Here is a 16,399-nt window from a genome sequence, read left to right on the forward strand (position 1 = left end):
CGTGCTCGCGGCTTCACAAACAGATTCTGGAAGGATTGAATAAAGCGGGGGCTTTTTGTATCAGCCAAGACTTCAACAACCGAAGGCCGCCGCGGGATAGGACTCCATCCCGCCGCGATGGAGAAATACAGCATGACCTCGACCCGCCTCCACGAAGTCGCAGGGAGCGCGACTCGCACCCGAGGGAAACACTAGGGTCTCCCCGGGTCGCAAATTCTGATCACGAGGCTGAGGCATGCGGAGCGCCCTGCTTCAGCCGTCGCATCAGTAAATCTAGGATGCCCAAAAATTTCAAACTGCCGACCGATCTAGCCAAGTATGACGGCACGCAAGAGCCCAAGACTTGGTTGAAAGACTACCTCACCGGGATTCGCTGCCAAGGTGGTTCTCGTACTACCGCCTTGCAGTGCCTGCAGCTGCAACTCAAAGGCCTTGCACGCACGTGGCTAACTGGCTTACCACGAGACGACATTGACTCATGGGAGGAGCTCGTCCAAGCTTTCACCCGCAACTTTAGGTCCACGTACAAACGACCCGTCTCCCTCGAGCAACTCCGAGCTTGCATTCAAAAAGAGGGAGAATCCATCTGTTCGTACATCCAGCGCTGGAACACCAAACACGCTTCCGAGGAAGTCTCCGATGAAAGCGCCATCGACGCCTTCAAACGAGGACGCCGACAAGTTGAACTCAAGGAAGAATTGGGTCGTGTGCGGCCCACAACCATTAGCTATCTGATGGAAATAACCAATTGATGGGCTGACGGTGAAGACTCAGTTCGCAATGAGCGCCACCGATCTCTAGAGTAAGAAGGTGATCGTGGTCACGATCGAAGGAGGAAGTGCAAAAGCCGAGCCTTCGAAGAATCGCACCCACCTGAATTCATCGCAGCAACCTCTCCGTCAGATTTTGGCTCTCGGGAGAACGGAAATCGCGATGGAGGTTTTCGTGGTGGTGACAAGCGCAAGCAGCAATGGCAGAGAAAAGGGAACCAACTGAAGCGATCCCCGTTCACCAAGGGTTCGATCTCTGTGCTTACTTGTGCTAGTTCCTGGATCGACTTACTAGCACACACAGTTCAAGATGTAATACCAAGATACAAAGGTCAAAAGTACTTTATTACATCGTATCATCCAGAACTTAGATTGTACTTACAAACTTGCATGACCTCCTAGGGCCAGCATAAAACAAATACTGTTTCAACATCATAAAACGATGTTTCAAAATACTGCAGCGGAAAAGGGTAGAACATAAGGGCCACACTACTCCAAGGTGAGAGCATGTTGGAATGTAAGCACATGACCCATGACAAAACGACGAACCTCACTCATCGTCGGATCCACCTGCATTGTTAATTGCAGCCACTACGTGGTCAATACATTTGAATGTATTGGCAAGCTCACTAGAGTTATAAAGGACCTACCAGGTACATGCATAGTTTGGCTAAGTGGGGTTTGGCTACTTTGCATAAAAGCATCATTATTCAAATTCTATCATTTTTAGACAAGAATTCAAAACTATTTGTCTAAAAACATAGTGTGGCCCTTATGTTCTACCCTTTTCCGCTGCAGTATTTTGAAACATCGTTTTATGATGTTGAAACAGTATTTGTTTTATGCTGGCCCTAGGAGGTCATGCAAGTTTGTAAGTACAATCTAAGTTCTGGATGATACGATGTAATAAAGTACTTTTGACCTTTGTATCTTGGTATTACATCTTGAACTGTGTGTGCTAGTGAGTCGATCCAGGGACTAGCACAAGTAAGCACAGAGATCGAACCCTTGGTGAAGGGAGATCGCTTCAGATGGTATCAGAGCAATGTGTTGCCTGTAGGTACGTGACCCTAGTTTGGATTAGGATAAGACAATACCAAATACCAAACCTTAGGATTATTTCTTATCCCTATCTGATCTATATATATACATGTATTTTATTCCTTATCCCTAATCATCTAAATCTTTGCATTTATATCTTGCATATGCATGACATTTTATTGCTGTATCCCACATATACGCCGAATACTATGCTTATTAGCACATATGCATGTTTATTATATTATACCACATATGCATATTTGATTTTTACACCATACACCACTATAATCATGTTGCCATGTTATTCACATAATATTATGCATCCAATTTTATATTTACATTTCCACCCTTGATATTAATGTTTATCACTTGATTCCCACTCTACCACTTTTATTTTATTCTTACTTACATTCGACCATTTGATCATGTCACTAATACTTCCTTATCTCCTTCTTTATTTTCTATAGATGGGAAGCCCAACACCGTTCGGCAATGTACCGCCGTTCACCAGAGTCTACTACCCCTCCACGGACGACGACCAGCTGTTCAGTGCCCCTTTGGCGGCACTGTGTGCGTTCCTCGACCTGCCTCCACCCAGGTTCAGAGGCCGAGTCGAGATCGCCACACCCGAGGGATAGCAGCCACGATGGGAGATCGAGGCGAAGATCCGGGGGCGTGAGATCGCGCCAGCTACGCCGGATATCACCTTCATCAGCCGCTACCCCACCTTCGAGCAGGGCCTTCAGTTTGCCATGCAGTGCGCCTTCGCACAGGTGTGCCGGGACTATCGGCACGAGTTCCCCGAGGACTCCCCCTTCCTCCTCTTTGGAAGGCGGAACCATGCATGCTCGGCAGTGGCTACGACCAACGACGAGGATGCGACCCCAGTGACAACCCACTTCGAGAACATGGAGATAAATACCGTGGACTTAGAGTCTTGCCTTGAGCACGAGATGACCAGGGCCGACCTCGCCGAGGAGCAGGTTGGTAACCTAATGGGAGAGAAGACCCGGTGGCTTGAGGACAAGGCCGTGTTGAAGAACACTGTCCTCAACATGGGAGACGCCATCGAGCAGCTGCAGTATGAGAGGGACCAGGCTCGCTACTACTGCGAGCAGTTCCAGGCGTTCATCGCAGCCGCCGCCGCAGCAGCACCGGCACCAGACCAGGTCCCACCTCCACCACAGGATCAGGAGATGGAGCCTCAGGAGGAGGAGCCCCAGGAGGTCCACGAGATGGACACCCCTGCTACAAACACCCGCTCCAAGATGAAGGTGAACGGGACCACACCGACAGCCACACTCCCTTAGATCTGTTGTTGCGTACCAGACTTTACCTTTTTTTTTCTAGTTATCGGTATTGCGAGTTAGTCTTTGACCATACAATCTATGTGTATTGCAAAGTAGGTCGATTGCTTTTTCCTCATATTCTTTTCCCTATGGGCAATGTCCCACTATAAACAAGTGTGTTTTGTTATGGTTTTTCGAAACCTTTTATGTTTGATGAGTGTATGATTGATATATGCTTGAGTTACTACCTTGTTTTGAGGGTATAGTTATCCTTAGCTCTATTCTATCTGTTTCCTCATCTATGCTATCCTAAACAGATGCCTCCGAGACGCCGGAACCCCGCCAACAACGCTGAGGCTAACAATGCCGAAGCTGACGGAAACGCTGCCACCATGCAACAGTTATTGGCTGCCCAGACCCAATTCTTTCAGATGATTACACAGCAGTTAGCCAACAACAATGCCAACCACCAGCAGAACCCCAACAACAACCAGCAGCACCACCCACCTCAAGTGGACATGTTGACAAGGTTTCTGCGCTTGTGCCCACCCACCTTCTCCAGCTCACCAGAGCCAATCATGGCAGACGACTGGCTCCGCTCTGTAAATAAGAGCCTAGTGACTATCAACTGCACCGAGGAGGAAAAGGTTCGGTTTGCAGCTCACTTATTGGAAGGACCAGCAGCATCCTGGTGGGTGAACTACCAGATCACCACCCCTATTGAGCATGTCACATGGGATATGTTCCAAGAAGCCTTCCGCACTGCCCACATCTCGGCGGGGGTGCTTAATCTGAAGAAGAAAGAGTTTCTGCGGCTCAGACAGGGAAGCCGCACAGTGGTCGAGTTCATCGACCAGTTCAACAGTCTCGCCTGCTATGCGCCGGACGAGGTAAACACGGATGCCAAGCGTCGAGAGAGATTCTTGGATGCGCTGAACGATGAGCTCTTTGTTCAGTTGGCCGTTGCTTACACACCTACCTACCAATCGCTCATTGACAAGGCGATTGTGTTGGTGAACAAGCTCCATCAGATGGAGAACCGCAAGAGGAGACTTCACCAGGGAGGCTCTCACGCGGGGCCGCATCAAAAGCCGCGCATCACCCATGACGGCGGTGGCAATTTGTCTATGCACAGGGCCGGGGGCCACAACGACAGACGCAGTGGAGGGTATGGCCATCAGAACCACCATACCGGGAACAACAGCCGCAACAAGCACCAGCATCACCAGCACCAGTAGCAGCGGCCAAGGCACCATAACGGGAATGGTAACCACAATGGAGGTGGAAACCAAGGTAGCAATGGAAAGGGCCACACCAACGGCAATGGAGCCGGACAGAACCGCAACCCTGGCAGGGACATGAGCCAGGTGGAGTGTTTCAAGTGCCACAAGATGGGGCACTACTCCAACGATTGCCTGGAGAGATTTGGAGGGAACGTGGTTAAACCAAACCCATTCCAGAAAGGCAACGTGAACCACATCGACGTGGAAGAGATCACCGAGGAGCAAGGTATAGTCATCGGTACCTTTAGCATTAATTCATGTAAGGCTTTAGTACTGTTTGATACCGGTGCATCCCATTCATTCATATCAAGAGGTTTTGTGCATCAAAATGGATTACCTATCAGCACATTAGCCAACCCCATGAAAGTAAACTCACCAGGGGGAGAATTGATAACTGCCTATGACTGTCGTGAGTTAAGTTTGGAAATAGAGAAACACACCTTTCCCACGGACCTAATAATAATAGGGTCCAAGGGTTTGGATGTCATCCTAGGAATGGATTGGCTGGCTAAGTATGAGGGACTTATAGACTGTGTCAGAAGAACCATCACCCTCACCACCCCAAGGAATAAGAGAATCCGCTTCAAGTCTGTTTTCAAACTTAAGAGACCTAAGGTCAATTCTCTTAAGGGGGTTAGCCAGGACGAGGTTCCAGTAGTGAATGAGTATCTGGATGTTTTTCCAGAAGAGTTGCCAGGTATGCCACCGGACCGTGATGTGGAGTTTCTTATTGAGTTAATGCCTGGAAGTGGACCCATAGCCAAGAGACCTTATAAGATGGCTGTGGATGAGTTGAAGGATTTGAAAAAGCAGCTAGCGGAACAGTTAGCAAAAGGTTTCATCCGCCCTAGTTCATCACCCTGGGGAGCACCTGTCCTGTTTGTGGAAAAGAAGGACAAGAGTCAACGAATGTGTATTGATTATCTGTCACTAAATGAGGTGACGATAAAGAATAAATACCCCTTGCCTATCATCAACGACCTTTTCGACCAGTTGGAAGGAGCCTGTGTATTCTCAAAGATCGATCTGCGATCAGGGTACTTTCAACTGAAAATCTGAGAGATGGATATACCCAAGACGGCATTCACCACTAGGTATGGACTTTATGAGTATACCGTGATGCCATTCGGTTTGACCAATGCACCTGCATACTTCATGAACATGATGAACAAGGTGTTCATGGAATTCTTGGACAAGTTTGTCGTAGTATTCATAGATGACATCTTGATTTACTCCAAGAGCAAGGAAGAGCATGAGCAGCATCTGCACATGGTTTTAGAGAAGCTGAGAGAGCGCACAAGTTATACGCCAAGTTCAGCAAGTGTGACTTTTGGCTGACGGAAGTCAGTTTCCTCGGACACATCGTGTCAGGAGTAGGAGTAGCTGTCGACCCAGCTAAGGTGACCGCTGTTACAGAATGGGAATCACCCAAGAATGTGGGAGATATCCGCAGTTTCCTAGGACTCGCTGGATATTATCGGAGATTCATTGAGAACTTCTCCAAGATTGCTAAACCCATGACGGAACTTTTAAAGAAAGAGAAGAAGTTTTCCTGGAATGAGAAATGTGAGGAGAGTTTCCAGGAGTTAAAGAAGAGATTGGTGTCCGCACCTATTCTAGTACTACCCAACCTGCAAGAAGATTTCCAAGTTTATTGCGACGCTTCACGTCAAGGTTTGGGAGGAGTATTGATGCAGAATGGGAAAGTTGTGGCTTACGCTTCGCGGCAATTGAAGAGCCACGAGGGCAATTACCCCACTCACGACTTGGAATTAGCATCAGTAGTGCATGCCTTGAAGACTTGGAGACACTACTTGATGGGAAAACATTGTGAACTATTTACCGATCATAAGAGCCTGAAGTATATATTCACCCAGAAGGAGCTGAATCTGAGACAGAGAAGATGGTTGGAACTAATAAAAGATTATGATCTGAACTTGCAATACCATCCAGGCAAGGCTAACGTCGTAGCCGATGCTTTGAGCCGCAAGGGCTATTTAAATGGACTAACAACTGGAGAGTTACCGCCAGAATTGTGCAAACAATTCAAGGACTTGAGACTTGAGATTGTGCCTGAAGGACATCTGGCCACGTTGGAAGTACAACCCACCTTACTGGACAGGATCAGAAAAGCACAGGAGGGCGATTCTGAAATAAATGTGATAAAAGAGAACAAGCTTATGGGGAAAGCAGAAGATTTTCGTCAGGATGACCAAGGAACCATATGGTTTGGTAAGCGCATTTGTGTACCGCAGGATCCGGAAATCAGAAAGCTGATTTTACAAGAGGCCCACGACTCACCGTACTCAATCCACCCTGGAAACACAAAGATGTACATGGACCTCAAAGAAACATTTTGGTGGTCCGGATTGAAGCGAGACATACCGAGTTCATTGCCTTGTGTGATGTGTGCAGTAGAGTTAAGGCAGAACACCAGAAGCCAGCAGGATTGCTGAGACCACTGCCTATACCGGACTGGAAATGGGATAAAGTTGGCATGGACTTTATCACCGGCTTACTAAGGACCAGATTAGGATATGATTCTATTTGGGTAGTGGTTGATCGTTTGACCAAGGTTGCGCACTTTATACCGGTAAAGACCACTTACACTAGCGCACAGTTAGCAAAACGGACATATCCAGAATAGTGTGTTTACACGGAGTACCCAAGGAAATAGTTTCAGATAGAGGTACCCAGTTTACCTCAAGATTTTGGGGACAACTACATGAGTCTCTAGGAACGAGACTAGAATTCAGTACAGCCTTTCATCCGCAGACGGATGGACAGACCGAGAGAGTAAATCAGATCCTTGAAGATATGCTGAGAGCCTGCGCTCTAGATTATGGATCCAGTTGGGATGACAATCTGCCGTATGCAGAATTTTCATACAACAACAGCTTCCAAGCCAGCATAGGAATGTCACCATTTGAAGCTCTGTATGGGAGAAAGTGCAGAACACCATTGTTATGGGATGGTGTTGGAGATCGTAGCCTATTCGGCCCAGACATGATAAAAGATGCCGAAGAAAAGGTTAGACTCATCCGAGACCGACTGAAGGTAGCTCAGTCAAGACAAAAGAGCTATGCGGATACAAAACGTAGGGAGGTTACCTATGAAGCTGAAGATAGAGCGTATCTAAGAGTTTTGCTGATACGCGGAGTAAAGAGATTTGGTATGAAAGGAAAGCTAGCACCCCGATTTATCGGACCTTTCAAGATTTTGTCAAGACAAGGAGAGGTAGCCTACAAGTTGGATTTACCCGAAGCACTGTCGAATGTCCACAACGTCTTCCACGTATCACAATTGAAGAAGTGTCACCCCGAGATGGCCAACACACCCCCGAGGGATACAATTCCACTTGAGGAAGTCCAGTTACAGAGTGACCTCACTTATGAGGAGAAACCGGTCAGGATCTTGGATACAGCTGAAAGATAGACCCGATCCAAGACCATCAAGTTCTGCAAAGTCCAGTGGGACCATCACACAGAAGAAGAAGCCACTTGGGAATGCGAAGATGATCTTCGAGAAGACCACCCACACCTCTTTGCTAGCCACACCGAATCTCGAGGACGAGATTCATCTTAAGGGGGTTAGGTCTGTAACATCCCAAAATTTCAAACTTTTACATGTGCATTGCATCCATGAGCATCATGCCACAATTGCATATTTGAATTCAAATTTTGGATCTCAAAAGGGCTCTAAAAGACTTTGTTTACACCCATTTAAGCTTTGGATTTTCAAACCAATAGGGTTTATGTATAAAAGGGGTTTAATGCATATATAAGCTATCCCATAATTTTTGGTTAATTATTTGGAGTTGAAAAAGTATTTTATTCAAATAGATATATAGCCCTAAAGGCATTTATAGGGCAAATGTATTTTTATATATTTTATTTTGAGGGGAAACTACTCCCAAAAGTTGTATCATGGTAGGACATGATTTTACAAATTTTCTGGTTTTTATTTGGACCAATTTGGAGTTCAAACTCAAAAGATATCAAAGACATAAGAAAAGGCAAAAAGAAAAAAAAGGGGTAAACCGGACCGGCCCGGCCACTTTGGGCCGAACCGGCCCAGTCCGACCGCGCCCGACCGCGACGTGCGCCGGCCCCGCCAGCCCGGCCGCCCCACGCGCGCGCCCGCACCCGCTGACAGGTGGGGCCCACCAGTCAGGGGCTTCTTCCCCGTTTGGAAGGCGCCCGCGACGCGCGCCGCCTTCCTTCTTCGCCGCCGCGCGCCGTCACCGCCGTGATCTCCGCATCCCGTCACCGCCGTGACCTTGGAGAAGCATCATTATTCAAATTCTATCATTTTTAGACAAATAGTTTTGAATTCTATTACCCTAAGAATTCAAACTATTTGTCTAAAAATGATAGAATTTGAATAATGATGCTTTTATGCAAAGTAGCCAAACCCCACTTAGCCAAACTATGCATGTACTTGGTAGGTCCTTTATAACTCTAGTGAGCTTGCCAATACATTCAAATGTATTGACCACATAGTGGATGCAATTAACAATGCAGGTGGATCCGACGATGAGTGAGGTTCGTCGTTTTGTCATGAGTCATGTGCTTACATTCCAACATGCTCTCACCTTGGAGTAGTGTGGCCCTTATGTTCTACCCTTTTCCGCTGCAGTATTTTGAAACATCGTTTTATGATGTTGAAACAGTATTTGTTTTATGCTGGCCCTAGGAGGTCATGCAAGTTTGTAAGTACAATCTAAGTTCTGGATGATACGATGTAATAAAGTACTTTTGACCTTTGTATCTTGGTATTACATCTTGAACTGTGTGTGCTAGTGAGTCGATCCAGAGACTAGCACAAGTAAGCACAGAGATCGAACCCTTGGTGAAAGGGGATCGCTTCACCAACCCACCCTTTCTCAACAACTAGCTTCCCCTTGCCCATTTCATGTCTACAGGGATGAGCAAGGAAACATCAAGCCAAGCCACCCTCTAACCGAGTGCCGGCGTTTCAAGGAACTACAGGCTGAGTTTGCCAGGACGCAGCAGTCGGCTACTAGTGCTGGCTTCTCACAGTTACTTGGGATGCTTCCATACCCTAACGAAGGAGTCAATGCACCTTTGCCGCCTCCCATACCAGGAGCTCCAGCCATCGGTGCTCCTCCTCCGCCTCCGCGCCCAGCCAGTTTCGCCGGAGCAGTGCACCCAGTTGCACTTGCACCGCCACCAGAAGCGTCGACAACGGTCGCCCGTTCATATCCGACTCCGGTCGGTCACATCTGCATGATTCAAAAAGGGAAACCCACGAATCGGGTCCAAAAGTCCATAACTCGGCAGGTCCATATGGCCGTGAGGTCACCTCCCTCTTCAACAGAGTACCTCAACTGGTCGGAAGTAGAGATCACGTTCTTCAGAGAAGATCCACCCTGCATCCCGCAACCGGGAAACGCAGCACCGGTGCTCGACGCACAGATCGAGGGCTACATGTTGAACAAAGTGTTCATCGATGGCGAAAATGGGCTAAACATTATCTGCGCCGACACCCTACGAAAGATGAACCGCTCAACAACAAAGCTGGCTCCCACAAAGACAACCTTCCATGGGATCATCCCTGGAAAAGCAGCCACTCCACTGGGCAAAGTTAGCCTTGACGTGGTGTTCGGCACACCCGACAACTTCAGACGCGAAAGACTCGACTTCGAAGTGGTCGACTGGCCATCCCAGTACCACGTGGTCTTGAGTCGCGTCGCGTTAGCACGCTTTGTGGCAGTCCTGCATTACGCTTACCTTAAGCTCAAAATTCCTGGACCCAACAGCGTGATAACTATCTGTGGAAGCTTCCTGCGGTCCGATCACTTCGACCGTGAATTCCATAAAATTTCCGAGTCACTTGCCGCGCAGGACCAAGCTGGCCAGGCCTACTTCTTAATAGACGATGACCAAAATTCCGTCCTTAAGAAAAGAGCCATTGAGGCCTCAGGCGGTGTAGACTTGAAGACGGAGGAAGTACCGGCCTCTTCATCAAAGGAGGCCAACGCTGGCTCAGCTAACAGCCCTATCAGCTAAGGGGTACTGGCTCGCTGGGCTCCCCCAATCGCAACAACGGGAGCCCCCTCTAGCAGGCGCACTAAAACAACGAGCACACCAAGCCGGCTTCGCAGCCCATGCAGTGTAGCTCAGAAGACGCCTGCTGAAGAATGAGTCAGTTCAAACACATACCTGCGAGCTCATCCACGCCTCGACATGGCTGTTCAACCAACTCGACAGTGGGATATGAGAATCAAAAACCTCCCCCTCAGACTCCAATCCAGAGTTGGGGACTCAAGAAGCAAGGCGCGGAACGCCACGCAACTGCGCCGCCAACGCGCCAAGCTTTTCTACTTGATTTTATTTTTTAGTTTCTCATCTATTTGCCTTCTTTTTTCTGCAGTTTTAAGTACCTTCTTGTACCATCGGTACGTAATAAAACTATTTATGCTCCTCTGCTCAGAGTCTTTTCCTTTTACTTACCTTTTTGCGATCGCATCACACTCAGAACTGAGAGATCGATCCCAAACCTGTCATTGGACGCACCCGACAATCGGAGGCTACGTCCAATCGACCCCAAGAACTTGTCATTGGATGCACCCGACACTCGGGGGTTGCGTCCAATCGACCCAAAACTTGTCATTGGACGCACCCGACACTCAGAGGCTGCGTCCAATCGACCCAACACTTGTCATGGGACGCACCCGACACTCCGAGGCTACGTCCAATCGACCCAAAAACTTGTCATTGGACGCACCCGACATTCGGGGCCTGCGTCCAATCGACCCAAAAACTTGTCATTGGACGCACCCGACGCTCGGGGGCTGCGTCCAATCGACCGCAAACATTGTCATTGGGCGCACCCGACGCTCGGGGGCTGCGTTCAATCGACTCTAAAACCTCTCGTTGTACGCACCCGACATTCACGGGTTATCGCGTGACAAACATCAACAAAATCATTCAATGGTCGGCAATTTCCAAGCAAGCAAAATTGGAATCACGATGTTTTCTCATACAAGATCAACAAAAGTACAGAACAAGGAGGTGCGACCTCTTCAACGATGCTAACAGTTTTCAGTTACAAAAGATTTCAAAGTATTTGGGTCTCCACATGACTGCAAACCAGACATGCACAGATCCTGGGGCTACTCCCACCGGGAGCGCTGGTCGCGCACCCCGTAAAAAATACTACTCAGGCAACTACACCTACATCCTTAACGAATATCAAAGTCTACTCTACTCCAAGGCCTTAAGAGTCACCAGCTGACGTGCCGTGTTCTCCATCATGTCATAAACCGGTCCAAGCTGAGCATCGTTTGGAACATAAGAGGGAGTCAAATGCAGGGAGTCCAGATTCAATGAGGGGTAGCGAAGACGAACAAACGAGAGGGCCAGCACAGCCCCCTCCACCAATTGTTCATGAGTAGCCCCCCTCACTACTGCTCCTTCGCAAAATCTCTCGATCAATCCCTTTAGGTCAACAGGAACAGGAAGCTCCAGAAACAAGTTATGGTGCACCTCTGTCAAACAGTGACTGCAGGACTTCAGGCAGATCACTGCTCTTGCAACTAGATCCTGGAGCAGCGCAAGGGCATAACCCTTGTCGCGGTTCAACCAGAAGGATGGGGTCTCTGAACCAGATCGTGCTAAAGCATCAAGACGACTCTTTACACGTTCAGCTTCAACGTATGGTTCTGGCATCATATCTGCAAAATGTGGCATGTCCAAGTCAGTCGAAATTCAGTTAACTCAACAACTTCAAGCAGAGGATTCAACTGTTACCTTGCAAATCTGAACTCAGCTTCACGATTTCCCCAAGGAGGAAATTCTCTCGGCCGCGAGCGGCTCGATTCTCCGACTTGAGCAAGGAGATCTCCTCCCGTGCTTGCACAAGTTGGAATTTAACATGTCCCAAACGGATATGCATAGCCTCAAGTGCGTCGGAGGAATCCATCTCTTCTCGCAAGACCCAAGTGCTAATCAGCAGGACAAATCTCTTGCGCTGACTGGTATGTTCGAGTCCGCACTCGGTTATTTATATTCGACTGCGAGGCACCCCCACCTGGAGTACTTCAAATCCGACTCAAATTCGACTTCCACAAGTCGGAATTCGACTCAGCGCTGATTGGCAAGTCAGGGCGTTCCATTTCCAAAAAAGAAGGGGAGCAACTTCGCCAAGAAATTCAAGGATATCAAATTACAACCTTGAGTCCGGTCGCCACTACAAACTGTCACAACCGGACTCGGGGGCTACTCCCATCGGCAGTGCTGACCGCGCACCCGGTAGAATATTCGTTACAAAAAAGGAGAACTACACGACTACCTACGACGAGGTATGGTCTCCTCCTCGGCTGCTTCCCATTGCCGGATCATCTGCAGCGCTGCCACCTGCCCAGCCTCTAGGAACGACTTTATACCCTAGGTGAGAGTAGCTGGCAGTGTAGCAGTTTCCCAGAAATCCAATTCTGGGCAGTTGACTCGCACAAATGCGAGGGCAATCTGAGCACCCTTCACCAGCTGGAGTCGAACCAGTTCCTTCATCTTCTCCTCGCCGTGAAACTTCACCATCAGGCTGCCCAGTTTACGAGGCACCTTCTCCTGCGGCCATAAGGCCCGATGAGTCGAAGCTAGCATGTCACGGCAGGAGGTGAAGTACCTTTTGACCTGCTTGACCCGCTCGATCAACAGCATCAAGTCGTAGCTCCTTGACTGATCCAGCCAAAAGGGTGAGGGATCATGCACTCGGCAATAGGGCCATCATGACGACACCAGCGACTCCGGTCATTGGAGCCTCATGGACCCACGCACTACAAGCTAACCTGGTCGAGGTAATGAGCCACTCTTCGGAGCAAACACTTGCTGCTGTCGAGTCGCATCCAGCACCAACAGGCCATGTCTGCATGATTCAGAAGAGCAGGACAACGAACAGGGTTCAAAAGTTAATAGCCCGACAAGTACATATGGCCGTGGCCACGCCACCATCAGCGCCACAGTACCTTGATTGGTCTGAAACGCAAATCAGTTACTCTCGAGAAGATCACCCTCCCAGGGTCCCAAGACCCGGACATGCTGCCCTGGTGCTCGAAGCCCAGATCGATGGGTACATGATGAACAAAGTACTTGTCGATGGCGGAAGTGGTCTCAATCTAATTTATGCTGACACCCTCCGCGGGATGAACCATTCCGTGACAAAGCTTCCTACAACGGATACAACCTTCCACGGCATAATACCAGGCAAAGCAGCCACGCCACTTGGAAGAATCAGCCTGAACGTCGTATTCGGCTCACCCGACAATTTTCGGCGTGAAAGGCTTGACTTCGAGGTAGTCGATTGGCCTTCACAATACCACGTGGTACTAAGCCGAGTCACATTGGCTCGCTTCATGGTGGTCCCGCATTACGCTTATCTCAAGCTCAAAATGCCAGGGCCCAACAGCGTGATCACCGTCTCAGGAAATTTTACGCGATCAGACATCTGTGACAAAGAATTCCATACAATTTCCGAGTCCTTCGGCATGCATGAAGAGTTCAAACAGCTACAAGCCTCAACTGGCTTAGAGCAAACACCAATCTCCAAGAAACCGGCTAATCAGCCCGAGTTTAACAGGAAAGCGGACACTAAGGAGGTTCAGGTCCATCCGACCGACTCTAGCAAAACCGTTGTAATATCTACAAGCCTTCCCCCTGTGCAGGAAAGCGCGCTCATCGAACTCCTCCGTGAGGGTTGGGAAATCTTTGCCTGGGTGCTAGCTGACATGCCTGGAATTCCCAGGGAATTAGCAGAGCACACGCTTAAAGTGGATAAGAACGCAAATCCGGTGCGACAACCCATGCGGCGTTTCTCGGAGCCAAAGCGCAAAGCCATCGGGGAGGAAGTAAAACGACTCCTCGAAGCTAAATTCATCAGGGAGATAAAACAAGCGACCTGGGTAGCAAACCCTGTCCTTGTCCCCAAGAAGAATACAACAGTGTTGCGTATGTGTGTCGATTTCACATCACTTAAAAGGCACTGCCCAAAGGATCACTTTCCTTTGCCCCGGATTGACCAGATCGTCGACTCGACCGCCGGCTACGATCGACTGTCCTTTCTGGATGCCTACTCAGGCTACAACCAAATTCGACTCAAGGTCGAAGACGAGGAAAAGACAGCATTTGTCACTCCATATAGCGTTTTCTGTTACACAACAATGCCCTTCGGACTCAAGAACGCAGCCGCCACCTATCAACGCTGCATGCAGGCATGCCTTGAGTCTCAACTAGGGAACAACGTCCAAGTCTATATCGATGATATAGTCATAAAGACAAAGAAGGGAGAAACGCTTCTCGACGATATACGGGAGACGTTCGACAATCTGGACAAGTACAAAATCAAGTTGAACCCAACCAAGTGCACTTTTGGAGTACCCGCCGGGCAACTCCTTAGATACTTTCTGTCGGCTCGAGGCATCGAGGCAAACCCGACAAAAATCAGAGCCATCCTAAGCATGAAGGAGCTGACTAAAATTCACGAGCTCCAGCAGCTCACCAGTCGACTCGCGGGCCTAAGCCGATTCATCGGTAGGCTAGGCGAGACGACTTCGCATGGACACTAGAGACCAGTGCTGCCTTCGCTGACTTGAAGCGCCTATTGTCAACCTCGCCGATCCTCGTCGCCGCACAAGAAGATGAGCAGCTCCTATTATACATCGTAGCCACCACTCAGGTGGTCAGCACAGCGATTGTAGTTGAGCAAGCCGAAGATGGCAAGACCGACAGTGTTCAGCGCCCAGTCTATTACATCAGTGAGGTCCTCTTGCCTACAAAGCAACGCTACCCACACTATCAAAAGCTTGCATATGGAGTCTTTCTGACAGTACGAAAGCTAAGACACTATTTCCAGCAACACACAGTTGTGGTTGTCAGCGAGGCTCTTCTCGCCAACATTTTGAACAATCCCGAAGCGACGGGACGAGTTGCCGACTGGGGAATCGAGCTCTCGGCTCGCAACATAACCTACGAACGGCGGAAGTTGATCAAGTCACAAGTGCTCCCTGACTTCATTGCCGAACTTGCAAGAGATTTTTTGGGCTCTGGAAGCGGGGAGCTCTAGGGCCTGGGGTGATTTCACGAGAAAGAAGAAGGGTAAAAGGCATTTCCCTTTCACCTTCCTCCTTTTATAGGCTGAATTCGGCCGAATAATCTGGGCCACAAGATCCTTATCGTGGCCACGTGTTCCACATCGATCGGAAAGTGAAGCGGTGAAAACAGAAACGGTCACCCATCTTTCGGGTGCAAGAATCCATGAAATCATTATGCCTTATTTACTGCACGAAGTGTGACCGTTTTCCCACTGACGCACGCCAACAGTACGCCTAGCTATCAGGCTAGACTGTGCACCCGGTCACATCTATTGACCCAACGGCTCTTCATCTTCAATAGGTACGTCATCAGTGATGGAGTCTGACTCAAATGTCATGACTCAAAAGCTATCTCTTGTATAAGGAGACAAAGTTTATCTGAAATGTTGAAATTTATCTTGAGTCTCGACCGTGAATACCAAGAGACTCATTCGAGTCATGAAATAATCAGCTGTTGTTTTATACTAGCTAAAGACTTCATTCAGTCAGCTATTGTTTCTTCTTTACTTATAGCAGCAAAAACAGGGCAATGACTCTGACACAATACAGTCGACTTCATATAATCGACTCAAGTGAGTCACACCAGCTGCGACACCTCAGTTGTTTATGCTCATTCGCATAACAGTAAGCCTCGTGGGCTTCGTCCAGAGAGCCTGGAGCCGCACCAGCTGTGCTGCTCTAGTAAAATCCATGCTCATTGCATGAAGATAAGCCTCATGGATCTTTCCATCGAGCCTGAAATTGTACCAGCTGCGTGTTTCAGTAAAACCATGCTCATTGCATGAAGATAAGACCCGAAAGTTTTCTTACGGGCCTGGGATCGTACCAGCTACGTTATCTCCAGTCAAATCCATACTCATTGTATGAAGGTAAGTCCTAAAAATAAGGCCTGGATATGCATCGACA

This window comes from Brachypodium distachyon, chromosome 4 (assembly GCF_000005505.3).
Source record: "Brachypodium distachyon strain Bd21 chromosome 4, Brachypodium_distachyon_v3.0, whole genome shotgun sequence".
Classification (NCBI taxonomy): Eukaryota; Viridiplantae; Streptophyta; class Magnoliopsida; order Poales; family Poaceae; genus Brachypodium; species Brachypodium distachyon.